This window comes from Eleginops maclovinus, chromosome 7 (genome assembly GCF_036324505.1).
Source record: "Eleginops maclovinus isolate JMC-PN-2008 ecotype Puerto Natales chromosome 7, JC_Emac_rtc_rv5, whole genome shotgun sequence".
Lineage (NCBI taxonomy): Eukaryota > Metazoa > Chordata > Actinopteri > Perciformes > Eleginopidae > Eleginops > Eleginops maclovinus.
The window spans coordinates 12,393,179-12,401,508 of record NC_086355.1 but is presented as its reverse complement, the minus strand read 5'-3'; positions in this window follow the sequence as shown (position 1 = coordinate 12,401,508).

Sequence of the window (8,330 nt, the reverse complement as noted above, 5' to 3'; positions counted from 1 at the left end):
TCTCGTGTGTTTCTCTTTACTGCAGCATCTTCATGAATGTGAAGTGGTGTAAATCTCTACGACAAAACAACCTCTCGTAATTATACTAAGAATCAAGCCAACCTGACCGCTCAACACCCACCCCCACATAATCCCACAACAATGAGGAAAATTATATTAATTCAGCGAGAAGCTGGAGGTCTGGTGCAGCCTATCAGCACCCACAGGCGAAGGGGCTCAGCTGTCATTTACATGCTAATGGTGTAAGTGGAGGGGATGAGAATGGGGCCGGGGCAGGGGGCCACGCTGTGTTGCTAGTTGAGGAGATTTTGGAGGCCATGGTGCGGCACAGAGCAGCAGATACAACACCACGGTGTGAAAACCATCTGCTGGTCCTCGTCTGGTCCAACCAGCGGCTCCCTTTGCTCACTGCTTAATCAAGCTTGACTTTTGCAAGATCCTCCTCCTTCTCTGGCTCACTCACTGACAGGCCTCTTTTTATACACAAATAAGGCTTTCTTATGTATTTCCTGCTGCTGAATTTGGTCACCTCTAATGTGTCGCAGTTTGGGGGAGTCTGTTTTTGTTTGTCAGGTTCAGGCTGACCTGGAGTTATCAGTTTTTGGACATTCACGTATGTTTTGATTTGAACTATTCTGATATTATAATGCAGATAGATTACAATGTACATTTGTTTTCATGAAGATTGAAGGTACTGAGAGCAGGTTTCAAAACACAAGCACCTCCTTTATTTTTCACTCACACGCTGCATTTGTGGTGTAGGTGTTAGGTCCTCTAGATGCAATACAAATGTTAGTGTGGGTGTGCTGCAACTTAAGTCCTCCAGGAAAAGAAAAAACCAAGAATAGCCTCCTAGAGCCACGACTGAATTCAGGTAACACCAACAAACAGCTCTGAGGCATTTATACTCAAATTTAAAATAAAAGGCAGTGGACGATTTGCCAAGCAGCTGAGCAAAATGGTTGGAACATACCTCAATGAGATATTAACTAACACATTTTTGCCAAATTTAATTCATTTGTGAGATTTAGTGGTACTATAAAGCATATTTAGCTACCTTAAGAGTTTGGACAGACCCTGCAGTTTGCCCTCATTTCTGTATACTAAGCTAAGCTAAAAGGCTGCTGGCACCATCTAATGCACATACAGTATAGACAAAGATGTTATTAAAAGGCAAGAATGCTCCCTTGACCTTGAAAAACCAAAGTCTGAGTGCTGTATATAAGGCTACAGCCAGAAGCTGGTTGGCTTAGCTTATCATAAAGATTGGAATTAAGGAAACTCAAGTCAACAGTACTTTTTGTTGAATGTGTACTTATGTAAATATGGATTATATTGACTGATTCTTGCTTAACTAAGCTAACCGCCTGTTACTTCATACTTGCAGTGTATAAGTGGAAGTGGAATCAATCTTTTCACCAAACTCTTAAAAGCCTATTCCCCAAAATGTCAAAGAAATTCTCTGAATAGTTAGAAGGCCTACATTAAGCTGCTCTTTAAAGGGACTCATAAATCAACATGCACCAGTAAGTTGCAATTGCTTTCTGATATAGTAGTAGCCTAAAGGAACCACAAATCTTTCCCACTTTTGTTTTACAAAATATGACACACTGCAGCAAAGTCAATGAGTAGAGTAGGAGTATGCTGTAAACATTAACACTCATTTCAGTCATGCATCTTCATCATGTCTCTTGTGGATTCCTCTGCCTTTAATCCTGATTCCTTGTCTTTATTTCCAAGGTCTATTTCCCGGCTCTGTTTTGTTTGTCATTTTTATGCAGCACATTCAGCTTGTGAACACAATTACAATACATTTGATTAATTGCTGACTGTAAGGCTGCCGTTTTTAGCCGAAAGGCCGCAATGCTCTCTTAACCAAATGAACAGACATTGGGCTACTGAGATGTACGCAAATGCAACTAACAGGACATAAATACAAAAACATTAACTGGAAAACACAACCTTTATTAACTCATCCTTATCATGAACCATGATTCACAAATACATACTGTATTTAGAGCTGGACAGTATTAGAGTTGATTTTATTTATTTATTTAAAAGCGAAAAATGTGTATTCAAACCATGATCAACCTCCTTTTCTCCTCATCCTGACGGTTGCAGGAGTCCAGAGGATGAACCCGAACTATACCCCTGCTGCCTGACTTCATTCTGCATGTTTATATTTTAATCATCAGACTAGTCTACTGAGTTCTTAAACAAACCTTTAATCTGCCTGATTTACACACAGCAAAATGTGCCTTGTGCTTTTGGTGAATAGTTTGGTTTGTTTTTACATAAAGTCAACTCTAACCATTGTCGGTATGATGCAAGTGTTTTTGCAGTCTGTGTTCAGTGTTATATGAAACTGCAGGTATTGAAAATAAGTCACAGAACTTTGGTACACTAAAGTAAATCCAAACAATACAAACAAGAAATAATCTTCATTCTTTTATGTGGTGTGATGCCTTTAACTCCCAAGGTAGTTCATTTAGCAACTCACACACACACACACACACACACACACACACACACACACACACACACACACACACACACACACACACACACACACACACACACACACACACACACACACACACACACACACACACACACACAGATGTATGAAACACCCACAGAAGGTCATGGGTTTAGATAGTTTGTACATACTACACCGTAAGTTCTTCTCAGTGAATGCCTGTGTCCTTCCCTGCTCCAAGCTTTCTGGGGCTGCTCTAAATTATTTAAGAGACAACAGCCATCTCTGAGGAAACCAAATAGACCCTCCTCTGTGTCCCATGAGCCCAAGAGGAGGCAGACGGGTAGCTAGGGCACTGATGCCGGAAATAACATGGCAGTGAAAATTGCCAAAAGCTGCTTTAGCACAGGGCTGGTATCTGGTTCAGAGACTCTTGCTGCAAATGGAGGAGAGTGAAGGTTTCCAAGCAGATGTTTCTGATGCCAGGGTGGAACAAAGGACCCCTCTCTCGGATGGGGCTGGATCACAGTTGAGAGGATGGCTGTTTGTCTAAAGAGCATTTTCAGAGCTGTGGGCACAGCCAGATCCAAACAAAAGAGACTCAGTTCTCAACTCCACCTCTGCTGCCTTTTGGCTCGTTGCCAGAGCCCCTACTTCCCCACACTGAGAAGCTTTCACTCTGTGGAAAGTGACATGCCATCTTTCCTCATCCTCAGGCATGACCAATCAACCCTGAGAAGGGTGATGGATGATCACAGAGTCCTCTCACTCGTGCTCCCAGCACCTTGCTACATATCACCCTGCAAATCCATGTGTGCAAAACCACACAGTCTGTTTTTCTCCCCCCACTTACCTGGGGGAAATATTACAATGCATACATTTGCACATTGAGTTGTTGTACCACTCGCCCACACAAACCGTTATGGAAAAGCTATGCTTCTGCTCAATGATTACCATAATAGATTCCAAGAATTTGGCACTTGAAACTCCACTGGCCACATATCAGACAGGTGTCCCTGTGTTTTTACTTTGTTTTAACCTTTGCTCTCTCTTTTGTCAGCAAACACAAAAGTACAAAAAAAACCTAAAGCTTGGTTTTCCATTTGTGCTGTAAGTAGCAACAGCTTCTAGCTATAGTGCAAAACAAATTTAGAGGAGTCTTGATTCTACGTTCTTAAGCCTGCAGCCAAAACCATCTCAGGTACAAAACCTTCATTCTGCTCTGTACTTATCAGTACGTCTGGATCTGTTTCACGGTTGTCAAAGTTGTCAAAGTTTCTATGGTTGCATGCTCAGCTGTGTCCGTGGCAAAGACAGACAGGCACACAAATCATTTGATTTAATATGGTGTAATTAGATTAAAATTCAAAATGACAGGACACAAGGTTTTACTCACCTTCACACCTACACATGCTTACACAAACATACAGAGATGTTGGCGGTGTGTCCTTTCAAACTGACAAAACGCTAAGTCAGGAGCTGTCTGGTGACCGTCTGGGGCCTGCTGTCATCCTTCTCTCTCCGTATAATAATCACCCATCATCTTTCTCATGGCTCGGATCCATCCTGTCAAAGCACCGGCCTGCATTTAAATATCACTCACCGTCTAAAGCTGCATGAATGCATGTTGCAAAGGTCACTGTGGAGCAATAATGTTAAGCAGCAGATATTGACTCGGAATTGCCTCTGGCTAAAAAAAGTGCACACTAAATGAAGACTAAGTTGTTTTAGTCGGTGTCTCTCGAATGTCTGAAGAGTGTTTTCTCTCACGGCCCAAGACACAGCTGCGCTGTCAGACAAGAGGAAATGCCTTCCTCCTGTTTTAGTTTCCTTAATTTGTTCTCTTAATTTAAAACAATTTAATTTATTCTCTACAAACAGGTGTGTTATGTAATTTATTGGATAAGGCCTGGAGAATTGCCCTAGGAGATGTATTTTTATGCTCACAAATCTCATCCTATTTCCCAGGGACGGCGGTGAGGCTATTTTTTCCTCTAAGATGTCAGGCACATTTTGTTTTGTGGATGACATCATGCACTGCCGCTGTTCATTGTGGAAAACACACAACACTCCTGGGCCCATTGTTAGCGGCTGTCTTGTTTTGTCTCTGAGATCATTCAAGACAGGCTGAAGCTGCAAATATGCAAGCAAATAAAAAACAACCTGGAATGGGAAGTTGTGCAAAAGTGATGAATGTATAAAGAATGGAACAGGAGCTGATAACAGTGTTTTTCAAATAACTTTGTCTCATTTGACAAGTTAAGCTATCTACTTCAAAGGCTGTTCAAGGAAATTAGAAGATACAGTAGATCATGTGCCACACCATAGCTGGGAGAAGTACTCAGATCTTGTACTTAAGTAAAAGTAGAAGTACCAGAGTGTAGGAATATTCTGTTAGAAGTAAAAGTCCTGCATTCAAAATGTTACTCAAGTAAAAGTACAAAAGTATGAGCAGCAAAATATACTTAAAGTACCAAAAGAGAAAAAGTATTAAAGTAGTCATTGTGCAGATTGTTAAATTTCAGAATAATATATCATATGTTTTGATTATAATTTGTTATGCATTAAAGTGTTATCAAAGCTGGTAAAGGCTCAGCCAGTTTTAATGACTTTGTATACTGCAGGGTAACTTGTGAATTTACTCCAGGTGTAACTGAAGTCTTATTTAAGATTTAGTTATATTCCACATCATTAATCCAAATCTGTAAAGTAACTAAAGGTATTGAACAAATGTAGTGGAGTAAGAGTACACGATTTACCTCTGAATTGTAGTGGAGTAGAACAAAGTAGCATCAAACGGAAATACTCTAATAAAGTATCTCAAAATTGTCCGAAAGTACAGTTCTTGAGTCCATGTACTTAGTTACTTCCCATCCCTGTTATGTCCAGAATTTACTTCACATTATACTAGGAACATGATGCATTTTTAAATCAAAACACAGGGCATGACCCTCTCAGAGAGGAATATTTCAGCCTCACAGCAGGACTTCTGTCGTTAATGTCAGTAGCTCTGCATGCATGGTGAAATTTGATACAAACTTTTCCCCAGTTTACTCTAACTCTCCATTTCCCAATTTAATTTCCCGTTGTCTTTAGCTGAAAGTGTCTTTGATTTATGCTTCATTGTTCTCCATCATCGATCATTACAGATGTTGTTGCAAACCTCCCAGCATTGCTCGGCATTGCATTTACGTTCCTATTAGTGGCTTGCAGAAATAGGAGTAATTTAATTTTGAGCTGTTGATGTTGGGAAAAGCAGGCACTTAATGGTTATATTTCCAGCTGTGTCTTTTCTTACCTTTCTATTCCGTTCACAAAATAAAATTGTAAAATATTCAGCAAATTATGCGATTCCCAAAATCTCTAAGTTACTATATCTTACAGTTTAGCCTCCTTAATCTTGAGGGTATGTCCTCCTGTACTGTAACTGTAATATGATTTAAGGTTATCTTGTGTAAGAGCTTTTCTTCTGGAAGTCAGAGACAATGAAAAACTTTAGGCTGTGATCCAGTTGTTCTTTGTTTTGTGACAAAATTAAACAATAATTGTAAGATAATAAGATCTGTTGGATGATATTGTATTCACCAAGGTAATTGCTGAGATTTGCTTTAATATCCAGAAAGTTTGATGTGTATGAGCAGCCAGATGATCAGACAGATTGTAAACAAGCCAACTCTTTAGCTGGATTATCAGATTATCTAAACCACTGTATTTGGAAGTAAAACTAAAAATGAACACACCCATAATGTCTATTAATCTGTCGTTTCACGATCAAAGTATGTCAGTGCACAGCTAGCGTAAGTACAGTAGGTCGAGGTAGAACCAGGTCAGTCTGCAAAGTAATGGAAGCTACCAGTTTGGGAAATACTGTATTTTAAGGTTTGCCTTTGTTTCTTTTACTCCAACTAAACTGTTTCACATAAATTATTTTTATACATCTAACTCATAACACACAACTCTTTTTATAAGAAACAGAAGGCCTCTAAGATTAAATATCAAAAATTGGTTATATTTGCTGAATGCTCACTGACAACATATTTAAATAATTTCCCTGCAAAATATGGTTGTAGGAATACAATATTTATTCATAGAAATTCAATCATTGTCACCTATTTATGGTTATGTTTAAGCACAAAAAGCTCTTTGTTAAAGTGTTAAAAGAAAATGTTGTCATTTGTTGACTATTTTAAAAAGTCACATGTTTAATTATATATATCCTTATGTAGGCCAAACTGTAGGAGCTTGCCAAGAAACTATCAAAGACTTCTTCTTACTCAACTTTTGAACTTCAAAAATATTCTAAATCTTTTAAAAAAAAGTGATACAGCTAACAGTGATGTACCCATACCCCTGGTTGAAAGATTCCCAGCACTGTCACGGCTCCAGTTTGCATGCTGTAACCTTCCTAATCCCTCTCTTCGAAACTTGTAAATTGGCATGTCGTTATAGCTTAAGTGTCAGGATTTGAGTTCCCTTCTCTTGCTATAGGGGATCCAGGTGAATAAGGCTACATTCAAAGGTGAACTGAGTTGTCCTTGGGCGAAACAATGACACATTTTTATTGCAAAGGTGCACCCTGCCTTCTTTGAAAGTTGCAGGTTACTAATCTTCACTTGTCAAACAGACAGGTTGTCTGACTGAAACTAGCACTTTGAAGGTCTCCCCTGTAGAGAAAGTAACTACAGTATGATACTGGTGTTTTATAAGCAGGGCTCAGCCTTAAGGAACACAGTCTCTGAGTCACGACTTTGTCAGAGCCTTTGAAGGATATCATTAGCAGCTGCTGCAAATGGTTAACATTGACAGGGGAAGCAAGCACAATAATGTTATGTACTGTGAAAAAGCTGTATAAAAACTAATTCAAGCTTAGTGTATACCTGCAAAATAATCTACTTCTTATGAATGACTCTTCTTATGATGCACATTTGGTGGTTCCCTGTTGCATAATATGTTTGAGTTGCGCAAAAGTCATGCACCCCAGGTTCTTCTTAATATCACCAAACAGTACAATCACAAGGCTAAGAGTTAGAGGTGAAAGAGAAGGGACTGGAGGGATGAACAGAAGAATGCAGATGAATTGGCATCAGAACTAAAGGCACAGAGGAACAGCAGGTCCCACACGCCCCAGCCCCCTCAGCTGGCTTTGTTCCTGCATCTTCTTTGCAACAATTCAAAAGCAGCTTGCACAAATTAGACCCATGGGAAGAGAGAACAGACCAACGTGCAGCAAACTACTGTCACTCAGACAGCCTTCTACAGAGGAGAGCGAGGAAGGGGACACTGGATACGCCACGTGCACAACAGACGAATTGGCCATGGGGGACCAGATGTTTCTCTACAGTGAATCGTCCTCTAGCTAATACATGCTCTTGGCAATACACTCCAGCGTACACTTACATATTTTCTCACAACTTTATTTGAAGGTGTGGTGGACTTTATCTAAGAGCAGAGGAAGTATTTGTGCAGTAAAGATGTATATATTTCTGCTCCTCAATGGCGCTAAATTATATAACACAATATATGATATGATAAAACGTTGTCAGTTCTAGTTGGACATTTTTATTGTAGCATTATTTGCAACATGAATAAGGACATATATTCCAGACAAGAAAACAGTGGTTTCCACCACTGAAGACAATTTGTCAAGAACTTATAACCTCTGTTTGATCTGGGAACAAACACCGTATTTATATTTTAGGATTAACTGCAGCTCAAAAGAGTGCTTCAGTCCAACATTATTACATAATCGGATCCTGTATCTCAGATATGATGGTGACAATTTATATTCGCTATTTGTGCTCAGTGTCAAACTCTTGCACTCACACACACACACACACACACACACACACAC